The 14,346-nt window shown below is 38.7% G+C and overlaps 1 long non-coding RNA gene across 1 annotated transcript; it reads left to right on the forward strand.

Annotated features, from left to right (window-relative positions):
• Window positions 1-72: 72 nt before the first annotated feature.
• Window positions 73-13,829, forward strand: LOC118155720. The gene is made up of 3 exons (XR_004745984.1): window positions 73-185; window positions 5,557-5,618; window positions 12,918-13,829. It is a non-coding gene; the product is annotated as an uncharacterized LOC118155720 (long non-coding RNA).
• Window positions 13,830-14,346: the final 517 nt, after the last annotated feature.

Genomic DNA, 14,346 nt, shown 5'->3' on the forward strand with positions numbered 1-14,346 from the left:
CTTTCTTTCTTTCTTTCTTTCTTTCTTTCTTTCTTTCTTTCTTTCTTATTGTTTTCCATTAATGCAGGATGTATTTGAAGCACTTGCAATATCTCCTGGTATACTGTGAAAAATGTTGCTATGTCTGGGAGGATGACACAGTTCTGGGAGCAGGGCTTTTTGTGCAGGTGTGGAGTTTGCTCACTGTAAGTTCTGTGCATTATTTTCTTAAACAGGCTGCTTCTGTGAATATTTTTGCCAATAACTTCATGAGACAGGTGAACTATTTCTTTTTCCCTCTGTTTTGGATACAATATTAATCCTGGATGAAACTTTTTAAAAATTAAACCTTATCTTAATCTATTTTATGTCAGTCCTGTATCTCACATGTATACTATATAAGATAGGGAAAGAACAGGGAAAGTAACAGTGTGTAATAGGCACATCAATCCATGTTTAGACACGTCTTTGTATGTATATACATATATATAATGTATAAATCCAAGTCCTTGCATGTGTGCATGTATGTGTATGAATAAGGTTTTTCTCATTGTGAATAATTGAAAACAGTCACCAGGACAGGCTTCACTGGCAGTGGGCTACGAGAGTTTAATTGACAGTAGGGAAAGTGCATGTTCTTGGATTAAATACAGCCTGAAACCGTAAAAGACTTTAAAGGGCCAACTTTAACCCCAGACCACTGGAAGTTAAGAATCTAGCTGGAACTAGAAGTCTATACCTTTTTTGCAGGTACCGGCATATATGTCCCTAGTGAGTCAGTGGCTCTGGTCAGTGAGTCTGGTCTCATGTTCAAACTCTTTCTGTACCTCTGAAGAGAAACAAATGTTTAACATTATACACTTACTAACAGATATTACATTAACTAATTAAATTAACTGAGTTAAAACAAGGTAGAATATATTGGAGAATAGAGCTGGGTCTATTTGTTGGGTGATATGCAAGAAACAAACACATGGGAAATGTAAATTCAGATCTTTTTTTTTAACATTTGGCATTAATACTTGTAGACAATTTTAATGAAAATTTTTGCAATCTAATGGACAACACACTAAATTATTTATATAGTGAATAAGGACAGCTGTATAATACTGCTAAAATACTGCAAGCCAAATCATTGCATATATGGCTGGCAACAATTTTTGGTGATGAACAGTATTCCTTATAAAGTTACTTGGCTAATGCCCATAAAACTGAAGGCATACCATGAATTCTATGTAAGGCACTAGTTTGAGAGAGTTAATGATGTATATCTTTATATACTCTTATCGGTCCTGTTGACTTCAAGGTATTATTCACAGCCTACATGGTGAAGCTTGTCCCTTTGCATGTTTAGGACTGAATTTTCCTTGATAGCCATTGGATATCTGGGACTGAATTCAGCAAATGAAAGCCAGCCTTTCAGGAACTCTCTAATTTACTGGCAAGTACATAATAGAAAATCGGGTCAGGTTCTGCTTTTCTTTCCTGAGAAGTCTCTGCAGAACTGCATTCCCCATTAAACAGTTGTCCTTTGCCAGCTGTTCCCTCCATCAGGACTTGATTTCTAAACTTGTATCACAGTGTGGTATGCGCTGAGACAGGATATACATCTGAGGGCTTCTTTTTTGTCTTTGAAGCATGCTGCAGAATAGAAATATATAGCTAGGAAAAGGATATTACTGCTTTTTTCCAGAAGTCATGCTTCTTTTTAAACTTGATAAACATTAAGTACTATCACAGCCCATTTATTTCTCTAAGTCTGGTTTGTTCTCTGAGTTTGATTTTGCTCTTCAATCACCAGTTTTTTCCTGCCCAGATCGAGAAGTGCAACTTTTGTACATATTAACTGTTTCCTCTTGTTACTAAAATTATAAATAATAAAAAATTATTCAAATAAAATTACCATATTTTTCACTGAAATTTGGACTTCTAGTATCATAGCTTTCTCAATGGATTGGTTTGTTGTTTCTTATTTGTACTATTTTGTTGTTTTTTATTTGTACTATTTTAATAATATCCTTACCTCTGGGTTGTGTCCAGACCCTTCAGGTGTGCAGTGGCACCAAACAGAGAAAACTGTTGTGCAGTGCAGGGTTTTACCATGGGAGAACACAGCAAGTGGTGATTTACAGGAGCTCTAGGGCACACACAAGTAGGAGGTGTCTTTATAACTCACTAGACCTAAGTATTTTCTTTGCCATAGAAAGACATTCCTCTCCAGCCAACCCTGAAATAAATGGAAAGACACTTATCTGCACTGGAAAATGGATCAAGCCATAAGAGGGCAAATATGTGTTGAGATAGAGAGTGCATACCTAATAGAAAGCTACTTCCCTTTTTTAAACACCTCCTGAACCTCTGTAGTGCAGGAGCACTATAGTGTTTATGCTCATAACGCTGACGGACCTTCTAGAAGCAGACTACATGGAACTGGCAGTGAATTAGAGCAGCCAAAGCCAAACACTGTTCCCTGTGCAAGTTAATTGTAGGCAAAGTAACTTGTCATAGCAAGTTTCCTACACTGTCTTATTAATGAACCTTGGCATTCCCTTAGAGGGATCTTGTACAAGGGTGAGAGAACAGTTCAGGTTTTGTATCTCACTTTGCCTCAGATTTCATGTCTTGTCATCTATGCCTTAGCTTTTCTCCACTTAGGTTGTTGCAAATGTATGAATTATTGTTGGTAATAAGAAGAAATTAATTTCATGAAAGTATAATTTATTTAGGAAGTGCTTTCACTCATCTTGTAACAAGACATACCTTTCTCATACCAGGCACTGTCTATCAGTTTGTCTGAAGGAGGAAATATACAGAAACATCTGTGTTTTTAAGCACAAATTAATAACCTTTATTTTACCTGGGGCAGAAATTTAAACAAGGAATACTCTTGCATACCAAAGCCCAAACCTTTAAAAATAATATAATTGACAGGATGTTGAACAAGATGCTGCTATTGAAATTTGAGAATATTTATATATTTTTTTCTTTAATAAATTTCCTATGACAATAAGGAAAACAAATTCCTAAATTGACAATGGCAATGTTATGACTTTATAGTCTGTGAAAAGGCACTTTTAGCTAAAAAGAGGGTGAAGCCTCTTTATTATAGAAGGAGCTTTAATAGGTTGCCTGCATTTTCAGTTCTGTAATGTTGCTCTGGTAGACCGCTTGAGATCCTCATGACTTTGTCACCTCCTTGAAGCTGACCGATTAACTAGGATGGGATGGTGGAAACTTTAAAATCCCAGACTCTGGCTAGGGGAGGATTTCCTAGGCAGTGTGGCCAGGCAGGGGTGACTGTGCAACTTAATGCCTGCTTAATTACTCTAAGGTTGACTTTTTTTTTTTTTTTTAATTATTATTATTATTATTATTATTATTATTATTATTTGGACAGGGTCAGCAGGGTACAAAAAATGCCTCAGAGACATCAAAATTCCCTGGCAGCTCTGGTGCAAAATTTATCTGCTAACCACTGAAAAGCAGGATGCAGGAAACTAGCCATCAGTCGTAGCAGGGAGAAAGACGTTTTGTTGTCAAATGTCCATTCTCTTTGGATTCCTCTTTTAAGACAGATTATTTAAGAGATTGTGATGTTTTAAAAGGATGTACTGACATTTTCAGAATCTAATGTATACCCTTTGTGTGACCAGAAATGCTCTTCAGTGATCTACATTCAGTTGTTATCAATGCTGTCTAGTTGCTAAATTGCCAATAAACGGAGACAGCAACATTTTGCACAATTTGGTGTCTTATCTGGGAGACAGATTGCAGCAGGATCCATGGTACTACCAAGAACCAACATTCATCTGCAAGTAGTCTCTTCTGTTTGTGGTAATGAGCATGTATCAGTTGCATATTCATTTTTCCTCCAAGTTCTGGGAGTCAAGAAAGCTCGTTCCAGCTTGGGAAGGCAGATGACCTCTCTAATTAAGGCCACATTTTGTCAGGCCTAGGAAAAAACAAACAAACAAAAAACCCAACCCAACCCAAGCCAAACAAACAACAAAAAAATGACCCCCCACCCTCCCAAAAAAAGATGGAAAATCCCTGTATAGTAAGAAAGACCAAAATAAATAAATAAATCACAACTCTTTCTATCCCAAACAACTTTAAGGGGTTGATTTAAAGGAAATTCCCTGTTAAGTTTTGAGAAGAGCTATGCTCAGACATATCCAAAAGATTTTACCAGTCAAAACGGACATACTTTCAAGTTAGTCAAGTCCAGAATGATACACGCAAAAAGACCCAGAATGCCTTTGCTGGCAGGATTATTTGGTAAAAGATTCAGCTCACTGCTTAGATTACAAAAAGAGATAAGAACGTAAAAATACAAAGCAAGGGAGCTTCGGAAAACCCAATTAAAAAGTCATAATGTCAATGATTACCTAGATTATTATATAACTGACAAAATAAAAGGGGATGTTTGTTGTTGGAACATTTGTATGTGTTCTCCAAATGTGTTGGAATAATTTAATGTGGTGCATACACTTGGATCTACACTATTTTCAGACAGAGTCCTGAGTGAAGAACAATACGAAAACTGCTCAAATCCAAGAGCAGACGAGGAAGCACCAAGGCTTGTCTTGTTCTTTGGGAACAATTGTGACAATTATCCTTTCCAAGATGCAGGAGCTGCCCTTTGACATTTGGCCAGGGTTGGTCAAGTGCACGGGACCTCTAGGCCAAACCTTATTCTGACACATATATTGTTCTATACCTAATGTTGGTTTTCTACACTGTTCCTGAAGGACCCCCCAGGGAGCTGATAAAAGCGTGCTTCTAACCAGTTTGCACTGCTGCAAAGGCACAGTTCTGAATTGGACTAACATCTACTGCACAACACTGGCTGTACAAAGATTGCAAAATTCAGTTGTTGAACTTCATGTACTGTGTGTGGCGGACAACTAATAGTCTATTCCTACACTTACACAAACCGATACCGGACTATTTGGGATTTGGATGGAGAAGGTTTGCTAGATATTAGTTTGGGCAAAAAAAATACTTGGGTGAGAGGAGAGGGATGGAATATTAGAGTAATTTGTGAGTTAAATATTTGGCTGGAAAAGCCTTAGGAATGTGAGCAATGAAAGTATGATGTTTGATGTCTCCTGCAGCAGAAAAGAAATTCTTGTAAATGAACTGCATTTTATCGAAATACCAATCACTTCTTTTAAGATAAAATAAAGCCTACAAGGCTCTGATTTTGGCTTACTCCTTCAGCAAAAGTGGCTGAAAATAACTAAAGAGTGACAGAATGACTGACTCTCATCATGAACAAAAACTCTCAGGTAAGGAAAAAAGAAGTATTGCATGGAGACAGTATCAGAAATATACTCCAGATTGACCTGGCCTTGGCTGGGTTTCTATGTATTGTGAGTGGAAAACTCATGTAGATGAGAAGAATGCTGTATTCAGCCTGTTTATTTAATACTCAACAGCCTTTGCAGAATTGCTGTGAAATATCTGACCTGATCTGGAAGTTGATAATTTCCTACATGTTCTCCCTACCTTGTTTTCCTATTTATCCCTACCTTGTTTTTCCTGTTTACATTTTTTTCTTTTTTCTTTCCCCAGGAGAATGTAATTTTGAGCTAGAGAATTCTCCCCTTGGAGATGCTCAGGAGGTGGCAGCTTAGGTAAACATAACATCTTTTATTTTTCCAAATGCAAACTGTGAATTCCTTTTCCCTCAAGATCAAATGTGGATTTCTTCCTTGAGCATCCTGGTTTTATAAACTAGGGTTAAGTAGCATTCTGTCTTATATTGTTAGCATCAGCTGATTATTTTTTGCTAAACACACTGATAAATTTTAAGACATTGGCTTCTGACAAGTGAAGCTTTAATAAAGTGCTATTTTTCAAAATATTGCAAGTCCCATGTATCATAGGGTAATGTAATAAAGACAAATATCCGACCAATAATGAAAAGCTAGGTAAATGCAAATGTTTAATGTCTATTGTATGCAGGGAAGTACATTAAGGCAGATCTAAGAGACACTTTAATGGATTTAACATTAACAATCAGACCTGGACTTAGTATAAATCAAATACCACCACATTTCAGCCTAATGTACACCCACTCATTCATTAACACTGTTCAATGCAGATTATAAATATTAGTGAAGAAACATCCAGCTCTTGAAGAACCTTTCCACATACCCAGCAATAATTGAATAATAATGATGACAGTCTTATTTTTATGAATCACTATAACTTATTGATTTGCACTTGGGACTTAAGAGAGCTTTCTCAGCCAGTGCGCAACAGGAAATGGTTATAAGCTGTTTTAAAAAAAAAAAAAAAAAAAAAAAAAAAAAAAAAGGAAAACAGAGAGAGAGAACAGGTGACAGAAGTAACATTTGGTATCAGATAATTGCAGATGCAATCAAGATGTAATGATAGGGTCCCCTAAATTACAAACAAGGTTATAAAAAGTAAATTAATTACGTCTCCTCACATATGTGTTCATGCATACACACTCCTTTAAGAAGAAAGAAAAATACTCTCTCTTTATTTTGCCTTCAAAATAAAAAAAGAGAGGAAATACTTGTAAATATTTTATGAACTGATTATCATAATAGTAAAAGGAGAGAAAGGTGGACTTTACCTCTCTCTGTGATATATAACTTCTAAGTAACATGAGCAATGCAGGGTTCTGGAAATGCGTAATCTATTACTATAAAAAAGAGCAGAACTCTCCCATCTTCTTCTTGTAAAAGATGTACCAGCGTTTGTTAGGGAGCTTTTTCCTATCTTGTATCCCAAAGTGGTAGAAAATTGAATAGCCTGTAGAGGTATGTAGGTAATACTAGCATATATGTCTGTTTTGAAATAGGAGATGTGTGTGTATGTGTGTGAGCATTATCATTTACTTTTCTTCTTTGTTGTTTTTGGAAAACACAAAAGATATAATTTCATAGAAAAGACAAACTGGAATTTCTTAAACATTTATTTTACTATACCAAGATTGTATTTATTGAGACTGATATACCTAGAATGTATTGAGTTAACTTGAGACTGTGTTCTTCTCTTTATTTAAAAAGTAAATTTACATAATTAATGCTAGGATTTTTTTTTTTTTTTTTTAATGCTAACATTTAATGGTGTAACCATTACTTTGTTTCACAAGACTCCCTCTCCCTTTAATGATCTAAAATTTGCATAGCTTGTCTCAGCCTAATTTACTGAAATGAGTTTCATCAAGGCCAGATTCTGAATGAGCTTCAGATGTGCAAAAGGAGTTTTGACATTCAGAAGTTCACCATAAAGCTCCAGGCTGCTGGAAATTTAGAGAACTTCATTAATAGGCATAATTAAGTCACGGCAATATTTTTTGGATTCAGGTGTCCTGCTGGGAATTCTGAAATATGTAAGCTCGTAACATAATCCAATGAAACTTAGGCGTTTAGGAGTCTTAGCTATGAGTAAAAATGTCAAAAATACTATTTTTATATGGTTTCTAATTGTTTTATAGTATATGATCATAAAACCACATGCTGACAAGTCCAATTACAAAATGAACTGGAATATGAATTACAGCATTATTGATTGGGTTAATGAAGATTGCAACACAGTTGTTATATATCACTATACAAAATATTCATACTGTAAATATGCTTAAATGAATGATTGTCAAAATGCCACAGCTGTGGGCACTCCATCAGTTGTTTTCAGATTAAGGCTTTGTGAGATAACACAGAGAATTAACCCTACCTGAGATTGCTCTCCCCCAAATGAAATGAAATACCTGGTGAAACCAGAGTAGCAGAAACCTTGTGAAGTTCCTCTAATAGGGCACCTGGGAGGCATCCTCTCAGGTCAGAAGATTTGAAAGTCTAAAAAGTTAATAGGGTAGAGTAAGCCAGACTTTTGCTACATGGGAAGATGCCAACAGCTGAGCAGGTAGAGCAGCTACTAATCTTATTTGCCTTCTTTCAGCAGCTTTAGGACTTTAGCTGGCTAAATCCTTAGGCAACTGCCTGTAACAGCAAGAAGAGGAACTTTATTCTGTATCAAGTGCCATTCTGTTCTCTCTGAAAAAGTCATTGAGAGGTCTTTGTGCTGAGCAGCAGATGTACAGCAAAACCACATATGCAGTAGCTGCTTGCATAGGGGTGCCCCCACTTGCACAGGGTGGGAGTAACACTGCAAATCCCATTTAAAGAAGTTGTATTCTATGATGCACAGTCCTAGCCTTTTTTTCCTTCATCGTGGTTAAATACTCTTACCTGAATGAATTTGTCGGTAATAAAGAAATCAATTTTTGGTAAAATTTGCAAATTTAACATGGTTGGCTGTGCAAGTTGTATAACAAAATATATTTGTGGGATTACTGTAAAGACTGTGGACTATGTGGACACAGAAGCAGAGCAACAGCAACATTAGGGAAGTTCCTCCTATAGGCTGTCTAGAATGCCTCCTCCAATGTTAGAGATTGATGTAAACTACATAATTAACCATGGTACTTTCTCCCAACTTACTGTGAGCTGTTCCTGGATGTGAATACAAACATTTTGGTAAAGGAATGTAGGAAGATTTGTTCAGCCTTTCCTTTTTCTTTGCCCAGTGAGATGAACTTCACTTGCCTTGTTAGTGACTTTTTTCAGCAATAAGAGACAAGCAGGAGACACGTGTTCACAGTTCCACCACATAAGGGGAGGTGTTAAAAGAGACCTAAAATAATATATAAGAACCATAAGGATTATCTTTGATTTGTTCAGGGTGATTTCTGTAGCTATTAGGAATTTACACGGAAAACAAGAAGTGGGCTGTGTGTGGAGAGTTGATCCAGGCAGCAGCCAAGCATCCACGCAGCCGCTCCCTCACTCCCCTTTCCTGTGGGATGGGGAAGAAAACAGAAAGAAGGCAAGATGACTCATGAATCAAGACAAAGACAGTTTAAGAGGTGAAGCAAAAGCTGCACGTGCAGACCAGGCAAAATAAAGAACTCACTCACTACTTCCCATGGGCAGGCAGATGTCCAGCCACTCCTTGGAGAGCAGGGCCTCAGCATGTGTGGTGGGTGTTTGGGAAGACAAACACCATAATCACAAATGTCTCTCTCCTTCCACCTTTCCTTGAGATTTTATGGCTGAGCATGCATGCCATCGCTGAAAGTTGGAAAAAGTCATGCAGAAAATGCTGCCTGTGGTGAAGTGTGGGTTTTGAGTGAGAACAGTGGGACAATATTACTGTCCAGCTTCCTCTGATGAAGATGTAGGAAAGCCATAATCCTCAGCTGCCTTAGCTCTACATATAGGTTTTTGTTTATGACAGAGTATCTGATTCACTGGCTTCCTTTAAAAAATTCTCTGCTAAAACAATCCGAGTCAGATTTCTTCTCTACGTATAAATTGACGCTTTTGTTTGAATAAGGGCTATGTCAAAGGGGAGCTGTGTAGCAGGGCCTCTGCTGCTTGGGCAGTGCACTTGTATACAGCCCCTTCCTTCTGCCAGGAGGCATCAGAAATTGCTTCAACTGTAGTGGGCACTGAGGCTACTTCAGAATTTTCTGATAAAAGGATAAAACCACAATTTACGTTGCAGTGTAGCATATTAGATTCGGAAGCAAGAAGTTGTTTTCCACCTCTGTGCCAGAATCATCAGTGTTTTTTTGCTTGTTATTTTGTTTGTTTGTTTGTTTGTTTGTTTTGCATGGGATTTTTTTACTGCATAGATTTAGGGCTTAGCATGCAAGGTGATCTCACCTGTGCCATGTGTCCTTTTGTGTGTTTCTATGACATTTGCCATTTAAAACTAAAAGCAACTATACTTTGGCAACCCAGTCTAGTGAAAGATATCCCTGTCCATGGCAGTGGAGTTGGAACCAGATCATTAAGATGCCTCCCAACCCAAATCAATCTATCATTCCCTGATATGGTATGGGATATTGCTCTGGTGAGTTGGGGTCAACTGTTCCGGCTCTGTCCTCTCCTTGCTTCTTACCCCCCACCCCAGCCTCATTGCTGGTGTGTGTGTGTTTGTGAGAAGCAGAGAAAGCCTAAATGCTGCATGAGCACAGTTCAGCAAAAGTGAAAATACTGGTGTGTTACCAGCACTGTTTTCACTACAAATCCATAGCATAGCACCACCATATGGGCTGCTACGGAGAAAAAGAGCTGCATTCCAGCCAGACCCAGTACAACATGTTTTTTTGAGGTGGCTAGCTCCTTTTACAGTGTATTGCAACTTTTTTTTTTTTTTTTTTTTTTTGAGTTAGGAATAAGAAGCCAACATTTTCAAATGCAGTGTACTGTCATTCCTGTACTCTCATAATGCTCTGTTGGAGGCTATCACACAATGCTTCTGTTCACTGACAAAGTGTTACACTGTACTATCCCTACTGCAGTTTTCAATTGCTTGAAGTCAACAGCAGTGTCTAAAGTTGCAAACTCAAAAGCAAGAGGTATTATTCTGTCTGGAAGCCATGGTAGGTAGAAGAAAATCACTGATCAAGGAGGTTTATCATGCTATCAGTATAATGCATTAAGACTTTACAATAATTAAATCTTTAATCATTTGCAGGCAGTTTAAAATCGCAGTAACCAGAGGATTGATCACTACTCAATGGCAGGGAGGCTGTTCTGTTGGAGGGTAAAATCAGAAGTTATTACTGAATCTGAATAATTAAGGGCAATTTGCAACTTCTGGCCAGCAGAAATGAAAAAGATGGGTGGCTTGGAGAGCAAACTGCCCCATGTGAATCATGGTATACTAAATGTCTCCTACAGACCAGGTATGTTTTATCACTTGAGTGCTAAATGTGGATCAGGAGTATCCTAATCATTTCAGTGATACACTGGCAGAAAAACCTGATGTGTTAGTTTTTGTCATCTTCTGTTTTCAGCCATAAGTGTACACATTCTGGGATTTCATTACATGAACATACTGACTAGATATAAACTTAATTGTTTTTTTCCTCCAAACAAAAGGGAGTATTTTATTTTAGAAGAAGGCTAAAAATTACCAAAATTAAAGGGATCAATGCAAAGTTATGCTTTTTCTGTTGGGCAGGTATGATGAATAAAGGGTCACAACTCATGAAGCCCAGAATACCTGCTAAACAAAGTTTTAAAAAAGAAAATAAATTCTGCTAACAGGCTCCTCCACTTCTGAAGCTCCTGACTTATTGCTCATCAGACATTCCTCTGAAAATCAAGGGCTTCCTGTGAATGAATAGAATAAGACACTAGTTTAATTTTCACTTTCTTTGTTTTGTAAGTTAGAGATGGCCATTAGAGTGCTATGGAATGGGGAACTGTTTTCCTGAGCTCTTTTATGGAAGACTACATGTTGTATATGGCTCCAACAAAGAAAGAAAAAAAACCCTTCAGGTCTTGGGTGTGTTTGATGCTAGCTTTTGGGTTGTACATGTTGCTACTATCTATAATAATTTTTGGCAACATTTTAGCCCTGGTGATTTTGTGGACTGATAATAACATTAGTTTTCTTGCTTACATTTTAAACTTTTAATAAAGCACCAACTGGCAAAGAAGCCTTTCACTCATTTAACTTAAATAGAACATTTCAGTTGTTGAGTATGGTTTTAAACATAAGCAGAAAGAGACTTATTATTAATTTGTTCAGTGACATGTAGGTCTTTCAGAGGAGGTAAAGCCTGGAAAACTCTCATATTTCTGATGTTTGCAGAAAACAGTATGTCACAGGCAAGACCAAAAAAACCATACTATCCTACTGGTCATGTACAGATGAAGTTGCTTCTAGAGTGAGGTCCGTGGTCTCAAACCTGTTGAGCTTTTGACTTATTGCCTGGAAAATGCCAGAATGTGTGCCAGTTACAATAACATTTGGTCACTGAGGCATGGGACTAAAGGTATAGAAATCCCATCCTACAACCAGTTCTCTCAGAATGATGCCATTTCCCTGTTAGCTGTATTAAACATTTCCTGTTTTTGCCAAAAATATTGGCTTTTTTTTTTTTTTTTTTAAACACATGAATTTTAACAAAAGTTCTTCACTGTCCATTAAAAAAATATATATTCTCAATAGGATAAAGATATAAACACACACATATATAAAACCACTTTAATTTTTCTATGGATCCTGATAAAACCTATTCCATAGATAAATTTCATTTGCAGAGCTCATGAAAAAAAGGATTTTTGTAAAACAATATGTTACCGGTGTCAGGCCTATCCTCCCTTTTCCTTATATCAGCAAAGCTAGTGAGCCAAAACAAAACAAACAAACCAGCTGTTTCGTGCTATATTGGCAGCTGTAACTTCCATTTACATCGGAGTTTAACCTGGGGGTAAAAGCTTTGTGTTACTGCAGCAATGCAAAGCAGCCAGACCAACTATGGACTAAGTATGCCTTCCAAAAGTAAGCATTATTTTTAGCAAGTCTTTTCAATATATCCTGACCAAACATGCTTGGTAAGGTGAACATTTTCATTTGAGTAAGAAAAAAAGCTGTATGTCTCCATCATTTAGTACTTTAGTAAATAATACAGTGGGTAAAATCAGGTCCTTGATATATTAGGGTAGAAGGTAGTGTGGAAACTTTCTATAATTGATATCAAGAGGAGAAAAACTCCTCGTTTACTTGTGTTTGTTCTTAACTATATTGCTCCCTCCCTTTTGGGGTACAGTCCACTAAAATTCAGGACAGGCAATACCTTGCAGGAGCTCCCTTTAAAAATAATGTCAGTGCAAAATTGCCAGTAGGACTCATGTTTAGGCTGTAGCCTCGTGAATGATGGGGAGGAAGGCTTGTGAATGATTGGGATGAAAGAAGCACTGAACATCAGGCTGCTTTTCTGCAAGGCTGAACTGGCTATGCCAGGCATGCTGCAAAAAGGTCTGCCTGCTGCAGCACTTCATAGTTCCTTCCTAGGCTAGGGATTTCTCTTTCATGTAACCATGAAATGGGAGGTCGTGGCTTGTTTTCTTTCCTGTTCTGTTTCTTTTCCACAGCCCTGCCAGCAATCCTGCCCCAGCTCAGACAGCCCAGCCGGCCTGCCTCTCCCTCCATGTGGTGTGCGTACATATACGCACACCTTCCTGCCTGCATGCAACTCTCCTGTCAGAGGATCCTGTCCTTGAACTGAACAAAGCCCTCACAAGCCATGCCATGAGTTGAGTCGCTTACCTCTGTCTCGGGAGGAGTTTATCTCCCTTGACAAGATTTTGTCTGGTGTTAGCGGCGGGGCTGGTGACAGGCTGTGCATGCAGCAGCATGCGACCCCGGCTCCTGGCCTCGGCGCGGGCAGTCGTCAGAGCTGTCACGCAGTCAGAACAAGTTAATTCAACGCGTGAAGGGCGAGGTGCGAGCTGTAATAATATCAGGCCTCTGGAGAGGGTGCTGTCAGACAGCGTGTACTGGCGGCTGCCCCAGCTGCTGCCTCCCGCCTACGAGGATGCAAGCTGACAGGTGGCAGGTTTATTTGCCCGTAGTCGGCCGGGGAGCACGCGTGTTAATTTTCTGTCTGTTTGGCAGAGCTGGTGATACCGCTCGCTGCATGCCTCTCACCTGGCAAGAGCGCCTGAGGAAGCAGGACGTGCTTGACGTGGTGGCCGAGGGGCTGTGGTGGCCAGGGCCCCGGTCTGCTGTGGCTAGTGGGCTGGGCCGCTGCCCAGTTTTCGTGCCCTGCTCCTCTTCCCTCACGCAGACTACCCTGGCTTTATAATCTGCTCTTCCTTTTCTGACAGGAGGCTGGTGTTTTTGGAGGCTAGCTGCCTTTAAAAGTTTCTGGGCAGCTGGCCCTCCTTGCTTGTGTTGGTGTGTACTGTGTAAGTATACCAACTATCCACATATACGCACATCGTTTCTTGAGTATTTTCAGCTCTGCATCAGGCAAAGTGAAGCAGTCTCTGCCTGTAAAGTGTATGTCAAGCCATAATTAAAAGAAGACTAATAATCTGTTTCAGGCTAGTGAAATTTCTCTTTGTTGCCAGACATGAGAGGCCTTTACTTGGGTGGGCAGCCAAACTCCATTATAGCTGCTCTCTTACTCCCCCTCATCAATAAGAGAGGGAGAAAATACGATGCAAAGGGCTCAAGGGTTGAGATAAGGGCAGGGAGATTGCTCAACAATTATAATGATTGGGCAAAACAGACTCAAAGCAGGGAGTCAAGCTGGTCAATTTCTCTATGGTTATAAACATACAGATGTGATAAACACAACAGCAAGACTTTGTTATGCTCAACTCAGAGCATATGAAAATGGTGGGATACTACAAAAATAAGGAAAAAAAAATGTGTCTGTTTATTCCCTCCTACTCTCTTTCTCAAAATACACTTAATTGAGGAATACAGCAAAAAAACTAGGACTGCTGCCAAGAAAGTAGTAAAACTGCTACGAGCCTAACTGACTTCTGCCAGGTGGGAGTGAGAAGGTTGTTG

The sequence above is a fragment of the Oxyura jamaicensis genome, chromosome Z, assembly GCF_011077185.1.
Source record: "Oxyura jamaicensis isolate SHBP4307 breed ruddy duck chromosome Z, BPBGC_Ojam_1.0, whole genome shotgun sequence".
NCBI classification, from domain to species: Eukaryota; Metazoa; Chordata; class Aves; order Anseriformes; family Anatidae; genus Oxyura; species Oxyura jamaicensis.